Source organism: Schistocerca americana, chromosome 6 (assembly GCF_021461395.2).
Source record: "Schistocerca americana isolate TAMUIC-IGC-003095 chromosome 6, iqSchAmer2.1, whole genome shotgun sequence".
Taxonomy (NCBI): domain Eukaryota; kingdom Metazoa; phylum Arthropoda; class Insecta; order Orthoptera; family Acrididae; genus Schistocerca; species Schistocerca americana.
Genome location: NC_060124.1, coordinates 582215276 through 582239899, shown reverse-complemented (window position 1 = coordinate 582239899; position 24624 = coordinate 582215276).

The window sequence follows — 24624 nt, the reverse complement described above, 5'->3', positions numbered from 1 at the left end:
AATGCATACAATAGTTATGTGGATTGTGAGAAGTAACGAACCATGTGACCATCACAGGCTGTGTTCAAAATGACCAGGTACTGCGGCAATAAAGCTTCTATTCTGGTATGAAATGACTGCTGAGCACGTGCTAGCATTTCAGTGGAGATGTCCGAGCAAGCTGTACAGATACGTCACTGCATATCATCGGATGTAGTTGATATGTCCTTGCAGATAGTGAGTTTCAGCTTTCCGCACAGAAAAAAGTCTACCAACGTCACGTTTGGACAACGGGCTGGCCGAGGTAGAGGTCCTCTGCGTCCAGTCCAACGATTTAAAGACAATTTGTGAAGTACTTCGTGCACTAAAGGGTGGAGAGCCATCATGCTGGTACAACAGGTTCCTCCTAGTCTACTGAGGAACGTCTTCTAGCATCCGTGGAAGATGGTCTCTTAGGAAGCCGCATTACTTGTGTGCATTCAGCGTTCTGTCTATGAAAAGTGGGCCCATTATCTCGTGGTCCGCTATCCCACAACACACATTTACCATCCATGGACACTGACGACCCATCTGATGCAACCGATGGGGATTGTCAACAGATGGTTAGTGTACCTTTCAGAGGCTTACCTGGCAATGAGTGGTAAATGTGTCTTGTTTCACCTCCATGCTGGCGTGGTGGAGCATTGCCCTCTCGTCCTCCCCGACATCGCCACATACGTCACGCACGTGAGTTCAGTATGCTGACAGTTCCTGCTGATGTGCGAACTGCGCTGGTTGTTGTTCCCCTTCGAAGCATTGCCGACCTGCTCGGTCGTCAATCTGTCGAAGTGTTGACTGCTGCTGTGCGAACTCAGCTGGTCTTCGGGCTCCTTGTTCGACTACTGCCGCTTCCGAATATTGTGCCTTATCGTGTCTAAGTCTATAAAATGTTCACTTTACCCATAATAAGTCTTTACGAATTTTTCTGCCTGATCTCTGCTCTGAACAACCATAAATTACACATAGTTCTTGTACATAATTATTATTCATCCTACATTCCTCCCCTATCCAGAATAATTCTTCCTCGAAGTTTCTCATATGTCCATCTCCATATGACTGACAAACAGGACACAAAAACAAAGTGGAAACCTTACTCTTCCAGGAAAATTAAACAATACATTCATTCCATAATTCCTTGTAATACATCAGCATTAAGAAAACTTCTGAAAGTAATTTCAGAAATATGGTAGAATGAGGATCAGTATCAATACAATGAAGTAGCAAGCAACAATTATCTCTATGTATATTTAAGCAGTACAGGATTTTTGAAGCCATTCAACTGCAATTTGATATAGTGATACGCTATTGTGTGTCTTGGGTTTTCGCCTGATACACAGGAAAGCAGTACAAAGCATAAATATGAACAAGAGGATTCCCGAAATACCTGTGCCCAATATCATAATTCGCATTTTATGTTTCTCTTTCGATTGTACAATATGCTGAATCATAGCATTAGCATCAGTCTTGCTTGTTATGGAGTGATAAGGAAATCTAATGCCTGCAGGAGGGAGGAATCGAGGGAGTTATTTAGGTAAGATAAATTTTGAGGAGCGAATAGTTGCATAGGTGTTCCTGGCTAGTAAATTAGTGGCTACGATAACGTGACGATGGTCGAACTGGTTATGGTTGAGGATAAGTGAAATTTCACGCCTGAGAGAGAACACAACGCACCATTACTATCAGCCCCTTACCTACGAGTTTAACATGCTCGATTGTAGTATCGGCACCATGGTTGGTTAACTGCATAAAGCCATTTTTATGCTACTTGCTCCAAAAAAAATACGGTGTAGCAGTTAGTATGCCACGCGGGCAGTTTGAGGATTCGTTTTTCTCAAAAAATAGCCAGGATTCACAATTATCGCTGTTCAGTGACTAGAGATGGGCATATGGAAAACCGCTCATGTATGCAATTACTTAATTCTGCAGCTGTTGTTAGTGGAGTAGAATTCGATGTTTTGGATATTAGGAATACCTGACTTGTTCAAAACTGTATGGATTTGTTAAGTTGGCCCCATTTCACTGGGAAGAAGTGCACTGTGTGTAACAGTCACAGACAACTGTTTTGCGAGACGCTGGGAAAGAAATATGAGTTCGTAATTTTACGTCATCTGTGTCCACTAGTACCTTAGCTAAGTGGTAGTACTGTGGCCAGAGTTCCTTATCTGGAGGCAAGACTAGTAGTACTGACTCCAGTAACTGTTTACGGATCTGAATCAATTCGAATGTAAAGTTTCTTGGCCACAGTAAAATTGGCGATAAATATCCCTGTACTGCTTGGTGGATAGCTTCCCTGAGATCCTCTGCTGTTAGCCGTGCATCCATCAACTGAACTGCGAGTAATCGAAGTAACCTTACTGCTAAGATCTTCTTATCCTCTGTATCTAGTCTGCTTTGTATTATCCTTAAATCTGCATTCAATGTCGTGGTGGTAGCTTGGAGATACTTGTTCAATTCTTGCATAACATTCCTAACGGCCTTGGTGTTATTGAGTACTGCTTGTTCCAACTCATTTATCCTCTTGGTGTGCCAAGCAATGGTGGTCTTGTTGAGACTTGGCTGCAACTGTAATGTCCAGCAATGTATTATTTAACTGCGTGATACTGTCGTCGTCTGCCGTGCCGAAAATGGTTTTAATAATTCACCACCTGCATTCCTCACTTAAATCGTTTGACTGTATGTGGCACTAATCCTTCTCTTTAACGCAGTTGACCTCGTAACTGGTCATATGAGTACTGCAATGTTTTATATTCGCATTGTACCTCATCAAACACCTCCACTTTTCTTGCTGCCGAGTTTAAGGTGCTAAATTCTATCTCTAACCTCCTTAGTTCATTATGTATCTGCCATAGATTAATTTCCAGTACTATCGTCCACTGGTGATTAGTTAATGCCACTACGTCCTGCATAGCAAATATGACGCCACTCCTCGGCTGCTACACCTGTAATCCATAGCTCATGTTATTCATACTTGTAAACAAGAAAGGTAGTGCCGCAACGATGTAGGACCCTATTGTGGTAGAAGGCGATATCTATAATGTGGAAAGCAGTATTGCTAAGCGCATCTTACATAACTGCGATTTTATGGCAAAAGAAAAATTATTATTCACTTTGTATGACCAAGATACCCTTAGCAATACATTCTAGTGAATGAGTTATATTTACTTAAACACACAGTGTCTAATCATGTCAGAACTTTGTGTTATCTAAAACCCAAAATTCCCCTTCGAATATCTTGCTAATTACCTTTTCTGTACCTGTACATTATTGCTAGAATCGGTAGTATACAAAGCTTATTTACATTTTCATTAGAATGGTAGATTTTGTATTGTGAATGCGTAATTGACTGCATGTGGTCATAGGTTATATGTAGCCCAGTGTGTGTTTCAATTTGGTGGATTAGTGTCTTCCATTTCTGTGGTCCAGCACGCTTCGGAACAGTATTTTCTACCATTGGTGGCATTACATCTGTTACTCCGTTAAAAGATATTAACCGGCTTGCATGAACAATAGTTGTTTTTGTGGGTAACTGTAACTTGATGTTAACGGGTGATGTGATTTCCACAACTTGGTAAGGGCCCAGATAATATTTTCACAGTTTTTTTCTATTTTTCCTTTAGCAAGATAGGGAGTAGAGAAAAAAACTTATCTAATTCTGAAACCCAGATGCTCAGTGTGTACATTGCCTAATTTCTCTTGCCATTCTAATGCTATGGTATTTTCTTTCTGCACTTTTTTCCACACGTCCTTAATGATTCGAGCAAATTTCGTAACTGCTTCTCCATTCTTTCCTTCTTTGGGCTTAATAACATTGTATTAACAACTTCATAAGGTGACACGCCCATTCCTTCGCGTGTTCTGGCGTTGTAAGTGCTTACACAGTACTGAATGACGATATCCCAATTACTTTGTTGGTCATTGATAAAATAACTAAGCATCTTCCTGATAAGTGCAGTGGACGCTTTCTGTCTGTCCGTTTGCCTGTGGATGTAATGGAGTGGTGCATAATTTACATACATTCAGCAATTGGCGAAGTTGTTTCATGAGGTCAGATATGAAGTTACTGCCTCGGTTGGTTATAAGTGCTCCTGGTATGCCAAATATTAAATAAGATTAAAAACACCCGACCAGTTGCAATGGATAAAGTAATCTTTACCTAGGTTTCGACAGATTTAAATCTATCTTCTTCAGATGGCGGCAGTATTACATTAATATGGAATGATATGTCATTGTCGTTTTTATTTGGACTAATGGATCTATGCAGATATTTGTAAAAACGACAATGACATATCATTCCATATTAATGTAATACTGCCGCCTTCTGAAGAAGATAGATTTAAATCTGTCGAAACCTAGGTAAAGATTACTTTATCCATTGCAACTGGTCGGCTGTTTTTAATCTTATTACGTGGAACTGTTGCTGTTGCGCAGCTATGTTTAAAATATCCAAATATTAAACTCCAATTATTGACCATAGCCTGTGCAGTGGTGTTTGTCTGTTGACTATGGACGCTTGCCATGGTTTGATATCTTGAGAAATGACGTAAAGTCGTTAGTATATACCTATTCCTGGCTGGTGTTTATTAAATGTATCATACATGTCCATTCATACCATTTGATATGGATGTGACGCTTTTGGGAGTCTTTGTAACAGTATACATTGATGGCAATAGTCTGATCGCTGGGCACATGGTATACAATAGTGCACGTATTTTGCTACATCATGCTTTCTTGTCTCCCACCAGAAACGTTCAGCAATGCGTCTTTCAGTAGTTCTTTGATCAGCATGGCCTACAAGAATGTGATCATGGGGCTCTTGCACGACTTCCTGTCGTGGGTGTTTGGGAACCATGACTCTCAGTCCGAGTCTAGTTGTTCGACGCAGTATCCGAGTCTACTTGTTCCATGCATGACCTCATACTGTAGGCAAAGCTGCTGTTTTGTCACATATCTTTTGCAATCTGCATCTGAAGTTTGTGCTTTTGGTCATTCTTCTGCATCACGACCTACTGCTTCAAATACTGCTACCTTTCTACTAAGACAATCTGCGTTGGAATGTTTCTTCAAGAGTTTACCAATGACTTCAAAGTCCATGGTATGGGGGCCAACACGTCAAATGACTTGATTGGCCACGCCCGGGTTCCCGGGTTCGATTCCCGGCGGGGTCAGGGATTTTCTCTGCCTCGTGATGGCTGGGTGTTGTGTGATGTCCTTAGGTTAGTTAGGTTTAAGTAGTTCTAAGTTCTAGGGGACTGATGACCATAGATGTTAAGTCCCATAGTGCTCAGAGCCATTTGATCCATTTTGACTTGATTGGTCTTTTAGCCCAAGTAACCACTTGAGAACAGTATGGTCCGTGATTATTTTGAATTTATTCCCATACAGACACCACCTGAAATATCGTATACCATAGATGTTACTCAGTAACTCCTTTTCCATTGCTGAGTAATTCTTTTCTGCCATAAGTAATTGTATGGATACATAGGCTACTGGGTATTCTGCTCTGATATGCTATGTGATCAAAAGTACCTGGACACATGGCTGAAAATGACTGACAAGTTCGTGGGGCCCTCCATTGGTAATGTTGGAATTCAATATGCTGTTGGCTTACCCTTAGCTTGATGACAGCTTTTATTCTCTCAGGCATATATTCAATCAGGTGCTGGTAGATTTCTTGGGGAATGGCAGCCCTTTGTTCACGGAGTGCCGCAGTCAGTAGAGGTATCGATGTCGGTCAGTGAGGCCTGGCACAAAGTCAGCGTTCCAAAATATCCCAAAGGAGTTCTGTAGGACACTGAACAGGGCAGTCCATTACAGGGATGTTATTGTCATGTAGCCACTCCGCCACACACCGTGCATTATGAACTAGTGCTTGATCATGTTGAAAGATGCAATCGCCATCCCCAAATTGCTCTTCAACAAAGGGAAGCAAGAAGGTGCTTGAAACATTAATGTAGGCCTGTGCTGTGATAGTGCCACGCAAAACAACAAGGAGTGCAAGCCCCCTCCATGAAAAACACGACCACACCATAACACCACTGCCTCCGAATTTTTCTGTTGGCACTACACACGCTGGCAGATGACGTTCACCGGGCATTCGCCATACCCACACCCTGACATCGGATCGCCGCACTGTGTATCGTGATTAGTCACTCCACACAACGTTTTTCCACTGTTCAGTCGTCCAATGTTTACGCTGCTTACACCAAGCGATTCGTCGTTTGGCATTTACCAGCGTGATGTGTGGCTTTTGAGCAACCATTCGATCATGGAATCTAAGTTTTCTCACCTCCCGCGTAACTGTCATAGTACTTGCAGCGTATCCTGATGCAGATTGGAATTCCTGTGTGATGGTCTGGATATATGTCTGCCTGTTACACATTACGACCCTCTTCAACTGTCGGCGGTCTCTGTCAGTCAACATACGAGGCCATTGCGGTGTTGGAAAATCTTCAACTGTGGTTATTAGGTGTGGATCGGTTTTTGTTCCGTGCTCAGTGACAACATGGCCTAAATATGTTACTTCCTTTAATGTGAAGTGACACTTTCCCATATTTAATGTTAACCCTTTGGCTGCTGCAACTGCACATCCGGCTGGCTGTCTCGACCGCGCCCTTGAGGTTGCCCAATCCGTTTACCTGCGCTGACAGCCATCTCCGTGGATAGCTGCCTGTGCATGAGCTCTTCACTCGGCCGACCTTGCCCTGTGCTCAGTATTTCTGGGGCCAGGGCAGTCGTGGTTGTCTGGCAGTCTGAGTGTATAACCGACAAATAAACACAGTGTATTTGGGTACTTATTCCATAGCTTTGAATCTGGCGATGATTTGCTCGACAGACATACGAGGTGCGACAATAAAGTACTGAGACTGATTTTATTTGCGAGATGTGGCAACGCTGCAGGCTTGCGTAGACCCTGACCTTGGTCTATACGTTGCTTCTAGTACAAGTGGCACATCAATGCAACTGCTCAGTCGTGAGTTGTACTGTAATACGTTAACACGTGTTTGTGTCTCTCGTCACGGAAATGGAACCGCATAATATTGCGCAACAGTATGTCATTTCTCTTTGCGTTAAATTGGGTGAAAACGCTTCGACAACTTACGGTAAGCTTCTGAAGTCTTTCTGAGAGGAGCTTATATCAAGAGCTCGAGTATTTGATTGGCATAAAATGTTTAGTGAAGGGAGAACGAGTGTTGAAGATGAAGACCACAGTGGAAGACCATCAACCTCACGGACGGATGTCAATTTGGCCAGGGTGCGTGAACTCATATGATCTGATCGAAGATTATTTGTGAAAATGATTGCAGAAGAGCTGAACATCAATCGAGAAACGGTTCGTCTAATAATTACTGAACTGATAATTGGATTCTGCATCAGGATAATGCGCCACCCCATACTGCTCTGTCAGCACAGCAATTTTTAACCTCAAAACAAATTTCCATTATCATAGCCACCTTATTCACCAGATATCGCTCCGTGCGACTTTTTTCTATTTCCAAGAGTCAAAACGTCAGTCAAGGGACACCATTTTCAAACAACACAAGGTGTCCAAAAAGCTGTGACGAGGGTCTTAGAGGATATTAAAGAAGATGAGTTCCATAAATGTTATCATCAATGGCAGAAGCGTTGGAAAAAGTGTGTGCAATCAGAAGGGAACTACTTTGATGGAGACAACACTAAACGTGATTAAAACGGTAAGGAACATTTTATTTACATGAGTCTCATTACTTTATTGTCGCACCTCGTAATGTAAACTGAAACTGCTTATACTGCAAAGATATAACTCCTCAACAAAGATTTTGTTTCATTTGCAATAATCTCTTGCAAATCATCATGTCTCTGTATACACCAGAGTTTTATTTGACATACTGATACCTAATTATCAGCTTTTTACATGTAACTTATGATGTAAACGCTGGAGAATTGTAACGATCAAACGTTGATGTTCGTCTGTACTAGCGAAATCATTTGCCTTCAAAGTTTTCGATGGGAGCGTCTGGATGTCCAGACACACATTCGAAACTAGTCACTATATTTTGAGATCATTAACCCAATAAACGGAACTGTTATTATACAGTGAAAATAAACGGTGATGTATCACTTTCGTCTAAGAATTCGATAAGAAAATACTAAAGTTTTTACGCTACCTAAATAAAAATCACCTTTAATTCTTAATGACCATTTGTGCCTGAGAAACGGGCAAGTGTGTGCATCTGACCATCATCTAATGAAGTTAACCTTCATTATATATGTACAGTCCATAACGTCTCTACATTAAAAATGAACTGCTGCGCATTAGTCTCATTAAAACTCAAAACTGGATTAACTGATTTGGATGATTTCTTTTTGTTTGCGTTCTTAAGTCAAAGTTTCTATGAAAGAAAAGTTTGGAAAAGTTGCCCAGAAAGTTGGGAATTCTGGAAATATTGAAAGCGTTTTTCAGTGGGATCTGCTTGATTTTCGTTATTCACGATTGAAGCGATCGATATGAATAATTCTTTTTTTTTTTGCTCTTTTCATTATGGTCTTGGACTTGAAGCATCCAGTCTGTGTTTGTCAGCACAGTAATTCATCTGGAGAGGCTCTTCAAGCTCAGATAATACTGTGTTTTTACGTATTTATTTTATTTTTTATTGATTTATTTGTTTCTTTTGTACTGTTATGTTTCCAATTCTTCTTTCTCATCCGAACATTGGACCGGCATGGCGAAGTTAAATTTTTTTTGTTATTTTGTTCTTATTTTTCATTGTTTAGTTCTTATGTATTTATTTTTTTATAATTTTTTCAGAAGTAACTGCTTACTTTCATCTTTCAGATGTTGCACCTTGCATAAAGTTCTTCTTTGTGTGTATGTTTCAATACCTGGTATAATATCCAAGGGTACGTTGCATGTTTTGCATTCATATTTCGTTTCTCGGCACACATTCTGTTCGGAGCAGACAGCACATCTACGCCATAGTGCCACTTGGAATGACATTTGGGAAGTGCCTTCCAGTAAATGGCAGAGGAGTTTCGTCATCAGAGCGTCTTCCTTTCCTGCCTCTTCTCTGTTCTGTAGCAAATTTATCCACAAGTACTCGTACCAGACATAAATGAAGATGTGTTAATGGTATTTATCTCCCTGTGACCGATCTGTGAAGAGTGTTATCGATCAAAACGTAAAGGTCCACAACTCGAAAAACAAAACTTGTTGTACCATTAACAGATTTACGCACAGATCCAACTGAATTAATAGTATGTCAGAGCGGTCTACTGCGCCCATACTTGCACTGTAGTCGACAACACATTGCGGCTTCATTACTTTCTCGCCAATCTTTCTGATTGTCTTTCCTGTGTCACGCATAGTAGTAATGTTACAGTTAGTCTATATCAGCACTTCTCTCTTTCCGCACCGCTTGATGCAAGCACTGTGTCAGTTGACATAAATTGAACTTCTCCTCGTTTCGATTTCTTCCGTAGCTTCGGAAAACTGCGCCTGTTGCTACGTACAGTACCGCATGTTGCTGTTGTATGGTTGTTAAGACAGAGGAACAAGTCTGGACTTGTATTTCAATTGTCGACATGCAGGGTATGTCCACATTCACGCTATTGCTTCATTAATGTTACCACTATATCGCTGGATGTCCCCCAATTACGGACTTCAATTTCTGTTGTTGTGCCTGTATATAAAATGTAACCCAAGATATATCAAGTTTTATAGTTGCACAACACAAATGTCTTGATTCCAAATCCACTTCTTTTAAAAGATAAGTCATGTATGAACGATAATAGGCTTTCATCGACACAGACCTTTTTGTATGCGTTTAGTGGACGGCAGAACGCTGTAAGAACTGTATCAATTACTTCCCAATTTTAAACAAACTGTCATCTCCATGATTTGCAGAGTTGTCACAAAAAGGCAGCATTCTCAGAAGTAAATTGAAACGGTCACGAGACATAACTTTGCCGAAAACTGGAGTGCTCTTGAGTATATCTCAGGACCAATACTCCCTTATTCTCAACTTTTTAACAAGTGCCATGGAAAGGGAAATACCAGTGGAGCAATACAGTTCCTCAGAACCAATATCTTTCGAGGTGGACAGTCGAGTATGAACTGATTCCGACGTATTTGCCATGGAGAAAGTGTAAAATCGGTTCCTTTCAAGTGTTATAAAATTTTTCAGGTTTTCTGATCGAATTAGCATAAAGAAGGATAGAAGGCTTGAATCAGGTGCCAGTTGGCAATTATGTCCTGAAGATGAGTCATCAAATGCATGCAGAGCTGGACTGAAATCACGCTTTTGCCACTCAATTTCTGATTGAGACGTGGCCATTTACGGATCTTTTCGTCTTCACTCTCAGAATCTGAAGAACTATCCTGGTGAGTGAAGTACGTGGACGCGTATTACTACGAGATTTTTCTTAAGAATCATCATCACTACAGTCACAGAAGATGCCACACTCACCGTCGCTGTCACTCCTTGTATCTCCAACATCTCTTCGTCAGTCCAACCACGCAGACGTGCCATTTGTTTGTGGAAATCAAAAATGCCAGCACTCTAAAAATCAGCACAGAAGTGGAATGTAGATGATCGCACGAACCCGCTGGCACGAATGTCGAACACCAGTTGTGAAATCCTGCGGAAATGCCACTGAGCGTGTAGCGGCTGACGGTAAATGCGGTCATTAAGACTCAGGTCCCGGCCAAGCCGCGACGGTGAATGCCGTCTGCATCGCCGATGGGAAATACCACTGCAGCGCCCAACGACGTCCGCAGCTCCTGATGAAGGGTGGAACGCGGAGGAATTTCACGTCTGTATCGCTCGAAGGGATAATTTAGCGTCCCTGAGATGTTGGAAAACTTCTCGTAAGCGAATCGCGTGATCCTTAATGTCTTTTGAAAGTACGTTTATGTCATCAAGGTATATCGTGCACTGTCGAGGTCTTAAGCCACGTAACATATCATCTAGCAATGTTTGGAGCGCTGCGGGGGCGTTCCCTAATCCGGAAGGCATTCTTAAGAACTGGCAATAACCTGAAGAAAGGTAAAGAAAGCAGTTTTATGTCTGTCCTGTGGTGCAACTATAAAATGCCCATTTGCAGGATGGGCAAAAACGTAGATATAAGTTCAGAATATAAATAAAGCATTACTTAAGATGTTAATTAGTATAAGTGGTTGTATCGAGTCTGGCGTGCAACCGCTGGAACATTAGAATAATTATGCAGTTCAGTTGTCTTGCCGAGAAGACGGCAGCACTTACTTTGTTCTGGAAGCCGTCCAGATAGGACGTATATCTGCCATCGCTGCAGATAATTATTTGGCACACCGCCATTATTCTACTTTATTGAGACGCTACCTCACTAGGCGTACTCATAGTTGAACACAGCAACAGAGTTAATGTAAGTGCCTGTGTAATTTAATTCAGTATAATATTTTGTGAATAGAGTGATATTATTTAATCTGATGTTTCATTTATGTTTGAAGCTATTGTTCCAATTAAACGGTGTCTTGGCAAGGCTAAAAGTTCCGTGTTACAAATGGTCCAGCATGAACCAAAACTTTGGAATTATTCAGACTACGAAGCCCGATAAATATTTCAGAAAAATCACTCACGGTCAAACTTATAATGAACGGACCTTACGCAAAAAGCCATTGTCAAGCGCCCGAAATTTGTATTAACGTACTCTGATCACATACTATTATTATTTCTCTGTTCTCTGATATTCTCAAACCAGACAGAAGACCCAACGATAAATCAAAAACATCTATTGCATTGTACCCGCTCCTCAAGTCAATTGTGGAGAAATATTTACTGTTGCCGAGATGGTCAACGGTATCTACGATATTCGGTAATAGATGCACGTCCGAAATCGCTTTGCTATTTAAATGCTGTAATCACAACAAAATCTATAGTGTTTTGCACCGTTAGCAGATTTCTTTGCCACAATTACGACATTTGCGCTGTTTGGCGAATCCTAGTACTCTATTATAGCATTCTTTAATTCCTGACCTGTGAGTTCACCAAGTAACGGTTGTAATTGGTGAGGAACTCTGTATGGTCTCTCATAGCCTGAGGTGTCATCTCTTGTTGGAATCCTGTGTTGTGTGACGCTCGTTGCTCGTAGTGATCCCTGTTAACTGAACAGATCCTGAAACTCGTCCAGCACTGCTTCTGTCATATCCCGTACGTTTCCTTTTAAGTGTGGTATCTTCTGCCGCGGTGCAGTTCTATACACGACTATAGTCTACGCCTGACCAATCACAATCGCCTTCCTCTAAGGAACTCACGTTACATATTAATATTCCCTTCGTATCTCCTTGTTTTCTGTCCCAGAATTATCTATATGCACCAGTAGCTTCTGTACTCCATCAATTGTTGCGGCACGAACTACACTCTTGCGGATAAAGCAGTGCGCTGTTGTGCAGTTCATCATTTTTCTGTAACGGTTCCACTATACATAGTGTGTTCACGGGTAAAACAGCATTAACGTCCACCCAAACTATTTTATCTCGTGAATCTACCTTCAAAGACATTGCTAGCAGTTTAGTTGATACCTCTTTCTGGGGAGAGGGGCCTTATCGCAGAGCGGCAGCTGTGTCACCGAATCGATGACTTTATTATGGCGTGATGTTTATTCAGGAAATCTAACCCGAGGATAACATCATATTCTTCGCTTACCCTTGATACGACTTCCACAATCTCCTGGAATCTTACACCCTCAATGTGAAATTTCAGTCACGTACAGGCTACTGAATGTATGTCACCTCCGCTTGTGCCACTTAACGTATATGTGGGAGGATCGTACCTCCTGACCTCAGTGCACCGTTTACTTATGAGTGACAAGTGAGACCCGGCGTCGGCTGATAATCCGCGCGTTTTACCCTTAACGGTGCCTGGTAAGCAGCACTCCGCATTTGCATGCACTCTAATAGCATAGAATTTTAATGGAGACGAATGGCAGCAGTTCAGGGGTTCCCGTTTCTCTGCAACGGATCCCTTTCCACAAATTTCCCTGTACTGCTACACTCATTATATGCATGGCCCACACATAGACAATTCGTACAATGTGGTCGCCAACAGTTTTTGGGATGTGTCCCTGCCGATCACATCTGAAACAGCGAAGCTGTGTGGAAAATACATTTTTCCCACAAAGCTTCCTACTATTTCGTTGTCTTTGGGACATTGTGTTCAACTTCTCCCTACAAAAACGGCAACTGAGCTGCTTTCTAAGAGCTTTTGAGCAACCCTTGTTTCAGTTGTTCGAAAGTTAATGCATTTCGTAACTCCTAATGATATACTGCGTGCGCCTTAGTTTCCCCACTTTACCGTAACTTTGTCATTTGCAAAATCTGTTTGTTTGACCAGTAAACAAGTTTAGCGGCTGCTAACAAATCAGGAAAAAATTCTTCTATATCCTCGCTTGGCTTGCAAGAGAATGGCGTCAAAATGGTGGCTGATGACGAAATTAGTATGGGAGGGGGGTTGCACTAGATGTCGAACTACACTCGGATAAATGGGCTACCTGATTAAGTAGACTCTGTATAGCCTCGCGGGCGGAAACTCGTTGTGTCTCAGTGTCTGCCATTGTAATGCTTTCCCGTTTGACAAATGGTTATTCCCACAAATACACTTCATTTGCCCACAAGGACGTAGCCTCAGCTATATAAGAAGAAACGTTAGAAATTTGATTACAATTTCGTTCTAATAACAAGAACATCTAACACCATCCCAAAAGAAATTTCCTAGTGTCAAGTTTCTTTGAAAGAATGAGAGCTTTACATCATTTGATCTTTATAGCACGACAGTGATGAGACGTCCTGCTAAAGCCGCAGGACAGGACAGGTAGTGTAAGTTGTGGAAAGGGGCCAAAATAAACGGCTGTCAGCTACACTCGAACATACAACCTTTTATTTGATCAAACATTACAAGAGCCAAGAAAAATTAAAAAAAAAACACAGCTTTAGTTTTGGAACTTAATTAGCGGCTGAATGCGCCGTACAATCTCGTTCCTTAAGGGCAGTACCACTTTAATTTTAAAACGGCTGAAACCCAATAACTTAAAGCCCAACCAAAATCAGAAATTTAAATGACAAAGCCTTATCTTAAAACAGTTCCTTAATTAGGCTGAAGGCCCCAAGAACCTGACAGTTTAAGAGCAAAACAACTTAAATTCAAAATCGGCTGAAGGCCCAACACTTAAGGCTCAGTAACATTAATTTTAAAAATACCGAAGGCCTTACGTAAAAGAGTTCTTAAATTAGGCTGAAGGCCCAAACCATCTGACGCCTTAAGGGCAAAACAGCCTTAATCTAAAAATCGGCTAGAAGCCATACAAGTTCAAAGAACAAGAACAAACAAGAACAGGCAGTACAAGCGAGGGCGCTCAGAAGTTCTGAGGTTCGGCCTGGAATTCAAACACTAACGCTCACTTAGGTGAGACAGGCAGTCGGCCCAAGCGTTTTTGAACCGAAGACAACCCAACCGACACAGTCAACGGACCCACCGACAAGATAACCTCCACTTCACCCTCCCAGCACACAACAGGGAGTTCAGTGGAACAATGTAGAAGGTATTGGCGCCCACAACCAACTGTACATTGAGCTGTCAAACTGCACACTGTGGTGGAAAGCGACAACACGATGAGGAAAATACACTGCCTGAATTTACGTCAACGGCTAGGGCAGGTGCCGCGCGGGATTAGCCAAGCGGTCTCAGACGCTGCAGTCATGGACTGTGCGGCTGGTCAAGGAGGTTCGAGCCCTCCCTCGGGTATGGGTGGGTGTGTTTGTCCTTAGGATAATTTAGGTTAAGTAGTGTGTAAGCCTGGGGACTGATGACCTTAGCAGTTAAGTCCCATAAGATTTCAAACACATTTGAGCATTTTTGGCTAGGGCAGGTAACCAGAACGTTAACGGCCACAAGGCAGAAGATTCCGCTGGTGCAGTTCAGTTCAAATAAGCAAGTACAGTTACACTCCACCGGAGGGTGGCTAAAATTTGCCAACTTGAAAACATACGTTGCTGGTAGCGGGAATATCCCAACAGACGACAATGAACTCCAATCGACACAATGTGAACAGTCGCGACTTGCTGGTAGATTAAGTCAAAATTTAACTTTCATGTCCATGATCAGTGAGCCACAAACCTCGTAGCAATCTGAACGGCACCACGCACTCTGACACTGCATAGAGGCCGCCAGTGGACGCAGCCAAACTACGCGCCTCGTAGATTTCCTTACTGTTCCACGCCAACCGACCAATGGCCGAGGCCCGGAAATGGTGAAAGGCCCAAGTATACGTCGGCCACTGAGACGACGAACCGAACGACCAGCCAACGGTCATTCGGCCCCAATCTCCCTCCGTCGGACAGTTCATGCGTGTCGCGAGTGTCGGCGAGCACTGGCTGTCGGCGCCTCACCGGCGTTCCATAGCCCAACTTCTCTGCTGCTGCGTCCCGACTTCACTGCTGGTCCGTGCCGAACTGACTGCCAGACACACGACGACCTGGAAATACTATCGGTCGCTCCAGAGATGGTACGACAGTGCACTTATCGATACGCACTGCTGCTGCCGCTGACGGGTAAGTAAGGCAGGAAGTTAGTGGCGCCAGTAAATGGAACAAGAAAACAAGGCGGCAGCACCGTAATAGAAGGTGACAAACAATAAATGGCATGAACACGACCCTTGAATGGCTCATGTGTTATCCGAAAAGGAATAGCATTTGTGACCAATTTTCAGTCACCAGTGCAATGAGATACTGTCTCCTGGCTGCACGTTGCGTTCTGCTGTCTGTGGTTATTCGCGGCCCACCGCTGGCAATGGCATCATGAATTTCTTGTACCATAAATTCCCTACCAATGTACACATCAAAATAGAGCCAAGGTTATCAGGTACCAAATATGGCGAGACGCGATTTTGTGAAACTGTATGTTGAGCGTCAGTGAGTGAGAGCAGCAAAGGTCATTATTTTGTCAGGGAAGCCGGGAGGGAAGGCGACACTTGGTGGGCAGTAGAACGGGGTCCTTTCCTTGGCTCAGTGGGTGAGGTGTGAGTGAAATACTGGTGGCTCCACTATCAGTCATTTATTGACCCATAACACCCTTTAAGCAAACAGAGTAATGCACTGTGTTTTAACGCGATCAATTCGTCGCAGCAGCACTGCGTCGTGGAGTCGTAGCGTGCAGATTCCAGTGACCGCTGATGCGGCAGCGGCTCGAGTTGCAGGGAAGCTCCAGGCGGCGTATTCTTCCGTACCCACGACCCACTGTGGCTGCGGCGCGGTCTTCTCCTTATGAATTCGCTCGTTGCGTTATTAACAAGCGGCTCTATCCCGGAATCGGACCAGTGTCCCTCAGTTTCGGTGTCTTCTGGCGGAGTTCATCAACCTCTAGGTTCACATTTGACCCATTCGGCGAGGCCACAGTCCCTTCGTTCTCACCAGGCACTTGGGTAAGTACCACACGAACTTCTTTCTGCTAACAGCTGAGATGGAATCTTCGGTGTTGACCTATTGGCGCGGTACCGACATCTTCTTCTGTCCAGCAGCGTAGCGGCTAAGTCGTTGCAGTAAAGTATGACGTCCGCTGACTAACCATCCGTCTGTCCGACCAGACGACGTATCTTCTCGTCTCTTCTTTCTAACCTCAAAGGACCCCCTCATGCCCGTTTGACAGAGGTATTTATTCGGCGTTTCTAGGGCGGCGGCTGACTCTTCGGCCGTTGAACTATGCCTCTCACGTTGAGCAGAAACGTGACCAATGTCGACACACGTGGCGGCTTTCCTTGTTTCACCTCTATGGTCGGGCATTGCCCTGTCTTTCTCCTCCGCATCGCCACATACTTCACGCACATGAGTTCAGCATGAATGAAGTTCCCGGGGCATTCACGGCTCATATGCGAACAGCGCTGGTCGTTTTTCTCCTCGGAATCATTGCCCATCTGCTCTGTCGAAGTGCTGACTGCTGCTGCGGAAACTCCACTGATCGCTGGGTTCCTTGTTTGACTGCTGCCGCTTCCGAATATTGTGGCTTAACGTGTCAAAGTCTGTAAAATGTTCAATCAACCTGCAGTAACACTTTTCGTATTTTTCTGCTGGATCTCTGCTTTGAACAACCATAAATAACAGATGATTGTCATACATAATTATTATACACCCTACACTAGCAACTATGCAATATCCTCCTATACATACTGGCATGATAATGCAATGTTTTCGATGTGCCACGTGGGTCAAGATGATATCCTACCTAGTTTTCAAGTTGTGTCGTTATTTACCGGGATTCCATTCAACGAAGCTATCTCATGTAGAATGGATATTTTTCCAGCAGATATTGTGCAGTTATTCAGACAATGCCTTGCGACGACCTGTTTTCAATACAATAATCATTTTTATGAACAGATTGACGGGGTGGCTACGGACAGTGCTCTTAGACCGGCTGTAGACAGTCTGTTTACGGAGAACTTTGAAGAACGCTCGCTGCAGATTGCCAGTAAGAGAGTAGCCACTTGGTGTCGCTATGTAGACGATACTCTTGAAGTAGGGAGAAAGGTGCACAGGAGCTGTACGCTTTCTGGATACATATCAACAGTGTAAATCCAAAAACACAATTTCCTATGGAGACACAGAATAATGCCCTAGTGAATTTCTTGGGTGTGTTTGTTATTAAACGACAGGACGGGACGTTGGGCTATAGGGTGTTCAGGAAAGCCACCCATACTGACCGTTACTTGCACAAGGATTCTGACTGTCACCCCAGACTGAAAAGAGGGGTGATTAAAACATTGGTAGATGTTGTTGTCTTCAGTCCTGAGACTGGTTTGATGCAGTTCTCCATGCTACTCTATACTGTGCAAGCTGCTTCATCTCCCAGTACCTACTGCAACCTACATCCTTCTGAATCTGCTTAGTGTATTCATCTCTTGGTCTCCCTCTACGATTTTTACCCTCCACGCTGCCTTCCAATACTAAATTAGTGATCCCTTGATGCCTCAGAACATGTCCTACCAACCGATCCCTTCTAGTCAAGTTGTGCCACAAACTCCTCTTCTCCCCAATTGTATTCAATACCTCCTCATTAGTTACGTGATCTATCCATCTAATCTTCAGCATTCTTCTGGAGCACCACATTTCGAAAGCTTCTATTCTCTTCTTGTCCGAACTATTTATCGTCCATGTTTCACTTCCATACATGGCTACACTCCATACAAATACTTTCAGAAACGACTTCCGGACATTTAAAATTATACTCGATGTTAACAAATTTCTCTTCTTCAGAAACGCTTTCCTTGCCATTGCCAGTCTACATTTTATATCCTCTCTACTTCTACAATCATCAGTTATTTTGCTCCCCAAGTAGCAAAACTCCTTTACTACTTTAAGCCTCTCATTTCCTAATCTAATTTCGGCAGCATCACCCGATTTAATTCGACTGCATTTCATTATCCTCGTTTTGCTTTTGTTGATCATCTTATATCCTCCCTTCAAGACACTGTCCATAATCTCGTAGCCGACGTCACGTGATTGACTGTTGTGCCCTCTACACTGCCCAAACGCGTATATTTGGCGCTCCCTCGAGTTATGCTTGCCATTCGCCACATTAAATCTGAAGATGTTTCCCGAAGGCGGAGAGGAAAATTTAGGACAAAATATTATACATCGATCACACGCTATTAGCCCGGAAATTTTAAGTAAAAACAATGTATGTCTGCCCAAATATACGCTTTCTTAGTTTTATTACTGTAGAGTATTGTACCGCAAGGAAACAAGGGAGACGACATTATGGGTGGCCGGTATCCTCTTTCTCCATCACAAACGCATACGCGGATTAATACGGTTCTTTATTTGCATATACTGGTAACATTTACTTTGCTTGAACAGAGTCGATGTTTTGTGGTTCAAGACTCAACAGTGGTGAACGCGGATACTTCAGTGGCGGTTGAAGATAATCAACTTTGCCAAAGATTTTGCTTGTTTCTCTTGTGTTTTATCTTGCACGGGTGATCGTGTTCAAGTGTTTCTATTTGCTAATTTGTCGTTTTGTTCTTGCATGTATTCCAGGAGGGGAGCTGCGGAACTAATCAAATTTCTCTTTTCAGAGGCTCTGCTTGCTTTTTGACATAACGTATTTGTGTAAAACATGAATTCCCTGCCCCCTCCACCCCCTGCCCCCGCGCCATAGCCACAGACGGCCAATGTCATGAACACAAGTTTTTCACGATAATTATAGAAGCTGAAGAAATGAATTAAAATTTCTGCTACTGCCGGGACTCGAACCTGTGGCACAAATTTCAATTCACTTCTTCAGCTTCCATCATGATCGTAGATAAAGATGAGACTTAAACGTCTCGGGGAAAATTTAATTATAAGACCTATGTGCTATTGCAATGCCGGAGATTCCCGGCAATAGTGACAACTTAGGGGGATGATGACGACGATGACGTTTGGTTTGTGGGGCGCTGGACTGCGCGGTCATCAGCGCCCGTACAAAGTCCCAATTGTTATGAATCCAATTTTTATACACTGTCACGAATGATGATGATGACGATGATGAAATGATGAAAACAACACAAACACCGCGTCCCTGGGCACAATTTAGGGGGAAAATAAGCTGAAGACATGAACTGAAGTTTTTGCTGGGGAGGGCAACTGCTTGAGGTAGTCTGTCACCATCCACACACTGGTGGAGTTACAGCTGCTCTGGTTTAAGCCGTAACTATGCTTAAACAACATTATTTGTGATGACATGGTGAACCTTTGAAAATTTTCACGCCACCGGGTGGGTGGTTTATTGATAACTGTTAATGAGTATTTTAGCTGGAAATTATGGTTCACTATCTCCTTTTTATTATCAACGTAGAGTAATTTTGTTGCTCCTGACCGTGTCTCTGCGCAGCAAACTTACCTCTGTCTCGCTCGAGAGCCGGCCAGCACTGTGGAGTGTACAGATATGAAGGTAATTATACGTGTATCGGAGGTGTGTTTCAATATAAGCTAGTCGTCGGTATATTTACACATGTCATAGGCACTTTTTAGTACGTTACAACTCGGTTACAGAAATACTAGAACTAGGGACAAACACGAATTGGTTCAAATATACTCTGGCCAGCCAGACATTATGACCACGTACGTAATAGCCGGTATGTCCACCTATGGCACGGATAACAGCGGCGACGCGCCATGTGGCAAGGGAGCAATGAGGCCTTGGTAGGTTGCTGAAGGGAGCTGACACCACATCTGCACACACAGGTCACGTAGTTCCGGTTAGGAGGGCGATGAGGTCTGAAGGAAGGGTGATTGTGTTTGACGTTTCGTCGACATCGAGATCATTAGCGAAAGAACACAAACTCGAATTGTGCCAGGGATGTGGAAAGAAATCGGCCGTACCCTTTCAAGGGAACCATCTACATCTACATACACACTCCGCAATCCACCATACGGTGCGTGGCGGAGGGTACCTCGTACCACAACTAGCATCTTCTCTCCCTGTTCCACTCCCAAACAGAACGAGGGAAAAATGACTGCCTACATGCCTCTGTACGAGCCCTAATCTCTCTTATCTTATCTGTGTGGTCTTTCCGCGAAATATAAGTTGGCGGCAGTAAAATTTAACAGCAGTCAGCCTCAAATGCTGGTTCTCTAAATGTCCTCAGTAGCGATTCACGAAAAGAACGCCTCCTTTCCTCCAGAGACTCCCACCCGAATTCCTGAAGCATTTCCGTAACACTCGCGTGATCATCAAGCCTACCAGTAACAAATCTAGCAGCCCGCCTCTGAATTGCTTCTATGTCCTCCCTCAATCCGACCTGATAGGGATCCCAAATGCTCGAGCAGTACTCATGATTAGGTCGTATTAGTGTTTTATAAGCGGTCTCCTTTACAGATGAACCATACCTTCCCAAAATTCTACCAACGAACCGAAGACGACTATCCGCCTTCCCCACAACTGCCATTACATGCTTGTCCCACTTCATATCGCTCTTCAATGTTACACCCAAATATTTAATCGACGTGACTGTGTCAAGCGCTACACTACTAATGGAGTATTCAAACATTGCGGGATTCTTTTTCCTATTCATCTGCATTAATTTACTTTTATCTATATTTAGAGTTAGCTGCCATTCTTTACACCAATCACAAATCCTGTCCAAGTCATCTTGTATCCTCCTACAGCCACTCAACAACGACACCTTTCCGTACACCACAGCATCATCAGCAAACAGCCGCACATTGCTATCCACCCTATCCAAAAGATCATTTATGTAGATAGAAAAAAGAGCGGACCTACCACACTTCCCTGGGGCACTCCAGATGATACCCTCACCTCCGATGGACACTCACCATCGAGGAAAACGTACACGGTTCTATTACTTAAGAAGTCTTCGAGCCACTCACATATTTGGGAACCAATCCCATATGCTCGTAGCTTAGTTAGGAGTCTGCAGTGGGGCACCGAGTCAAACGCTTTCCGGAAGTCAAGGAATATGGCATCCGTCTGATACCCTTCATCCATAGTTCGCAAGTTATAATGTGAAAAAAGGGCGAGTTGCGTTTCGCAGGAGCGATGCTTTCTAAAGCCGTGCTGATGGATGGATAGCAACTTCTCTGTCTCAAGGAAATTCATTATATTCGAACTGAGAATATGTTCGGGAATCCTGCATCAAACCGATGTTGAGGATATTGGTCTGTAATTTTGAGGATCCGTCCTTCTACCCTTCTTATATACAGGCATCACCTGCGCTTTTTTCCAGTCGCTCGGGACTTTACGTTGGGCATGAGATTCGCGATAAATGCAAGCTAAGTAAGGAGCCAATGCAGTAAAGTACTCTCTGTAAAACCGAATTGGAATCCCATCAGGACCTGGCGATTTATTTATTTTCAACCCATTCAGCTGCTTCACAACCCCAGGGATATCTATCACTATGTCCTCCATACGGGAGTATGTACGAGACTCAAACGACGGTATGTTTGTACGATCCTCCTGCGTGAATGATTGCTCAAATGCTAAATTTTAAATTTCACCTTTCGTTTTTCTGTCTTCCATTGCCAGGCCAGACTGATCAGTGAGTGACTGGATGGAAGCCTTCGACCCGCTTACCGATTTTACGTAAGACCAGAATTTCCTTGGGTTTTCAGCAAAATCTTTTGCTAAGATATGACGGTGGTAGTGGTTGTATGCTTCGCGCATCGCTCTTTTTACAGCAGCACGAATCTCTACTAACTTTTGCCTGTCCTCATTCTCCCGATCTTTCTTGTACCGCGAGTGCAACTGTCTTTGCTTCCTGAGCATTCTCCGAATTGCGCTGTTAAACCACGATGGGTCTTTTCCGTCCGTAACCCACTTTTTCGGCACATACTTCTCCAGTTCGTGATTTACAATGTGTTTAAAATTTGCCCATAATTCTTCCACGTCCTTCGTACCGGAAGTAAATGAAGTCGATTCATTTACTAAGCGGGATGCTAACAACTGCTTATCTGCTCTTTCTAATAAGAATACTCTCCTAGCCTTCTTGACCGACTTTTTAACTTTCGTAACTTTAGTCGTAATGACAACATCATTATCACTAACCCCGTCTCAACATTGCCGGCCAGTGTGGCCGAGCGGTTCTAGGCGCTACAGTCTGGAACCGCATGACCGCTACGGTCGCAAGTTCGAATCCTGCCTCGGGCATGGATGCGTGTGATGTCCTTAGGTTAGTTAGGTTTAAGCATTTCTAAGTTCTAGGGGACTGATGACGTCAGAAGTTAAGTCCCATAGTGCTCAGAGCCATTTTGTCTCAACACTGACACCGTCGATGAGGTCTGGTCTGTTCGTGGCTACCAGATCTAAAATATTTCCACTATGCGTTTGGTGTCGATTTAGCTGCTCAAGACAGTTTTCGGATAATGTGTTCAAAAGTAATTCACACGACGGCTTGTCTATACCACCTGTAATGAATCCATAGACATCCAAGTCTATACTAGGTAGGTTGAAGTCGCCTCCGACTAATATAGCATGATCCGGGTACTTTTGCGATACAGGGTGTAGACTCCCTTTGAATGATCCTAGAACTGTAACGGTGGAACCTGGTGGCCGATAATAACACCCCACAATTAACTTTATTTCCCCTAGCCCTGTTAAACGTGACCAGATAGCTTGACAATCACACTCTACTTCGACCGCCGTAGACACAATATTTTTGTCAAATGCAATGAAGTCACCACCTCCTACGGTGTCTAATCTGTCATTCCGATACACGTTCCAACCCTCACTAAATATTTCAGAATTTCCTATCTCAGGGTTCAGCCAGGTCTCAGTCCCGAGAATAATTTGCGCGCCACACGCTTCCTGGATGGCAGTAAATTCAGAAACTTTATTCCGAACACTCTGAAAATTTACTGCTAAAATCTTGATAGCTGAAGTGTCTTTACACTGAACGCGTTCTGATTTCCCTGCCTGCACGTCGACTGGTGAGTGTTCATCAGGACACCTCGCACTACTGCCTAGCCTAAAAAAAAAAAAAAAAATCCATGTGCACGCTACAAGTACTCTGCTATCCGAGTAGCCGCTTCCTTTGTGCAGTGCACCCCTGACGTATCTATGGGCGTCCTACAATTTCCCACCCAATAGCGCATCCCGGCATTTGCCTGGAACGATTTAGGGAAATCACGGAAGAACTAAATCTGGATGGCTAGACGTGAGTTTGAGCCGACGTCCTCAGACAGCGAGTCCTGTGTGCCTAACCACTGCACCATGTGGTCTGACACTACGTTCGATCACATCCGAGAGGTGTGCGATCGGGTTCGGATATGGTGAGTTGGGGGCCAGCGTATCAATTGGAACCCGAACCATTCCATTACACTCCTGTCCGTGTGGCATGGCGAATTATCTTGTTGAAAAATGCCACAGCCGTCAGGAAATATAATCGTCATGAAGGGGTTTACGTGGTCTGCAACCAGCATGCGATACTTCTTGGCCCTCATGGTGCCTTGCGCGAGCTGCAGTGGACCCATGGATGCCTTCGTGGGTGTTCTCCAGAGCATAATGGAACCTCCGCCAGATTGTCTCCGTCCTGCAATGCAGGTATCAAGTATCTGTTTCCCTGAAAGATGTCGGATTCGCGCCCTCCCGTCGGTATGATGAAGAAGGAATCGGGATTCATCAGATCACGCAAAGCTCTGAAATTGTGCCAACGTCCAGTGCCGATGGGCACGTGGCCATTTCAGTCGTAGTTGCCGATGTCGTGTAGGTTACATCGGCACATACATGGGTCGTCGGGTGAGGAGGCCCATCGTTTGGCGTGGTCGGTGCACTGTGTGTTCAGACCCACTTGTACTCTGCCCAGCATCAAAGGCTGATGTCATTTCCGCCACAGTTCGCCCCCCGTCCTGCTTTACCAGTCTGCACAGCCTACAATGTCTGACATATGTACTGAGGGGAGGCCGTCCAACCCCCACGACGTCTGGTCGAGGTTTCACTTTGGCTTCGGCACATGTTGAAGACACTCACCACAGAATTCCTGGAACACCCGGCAAGCCGTGCAGTTTCTGAAATTCTGGCGCTGAGCCTCCGAGCCATTACAATCTGCCCCCGGTCAGACTCACACAGATCTCGCGCGTTCCCCATGCTACACACGAACAGCATGTTCACTTAT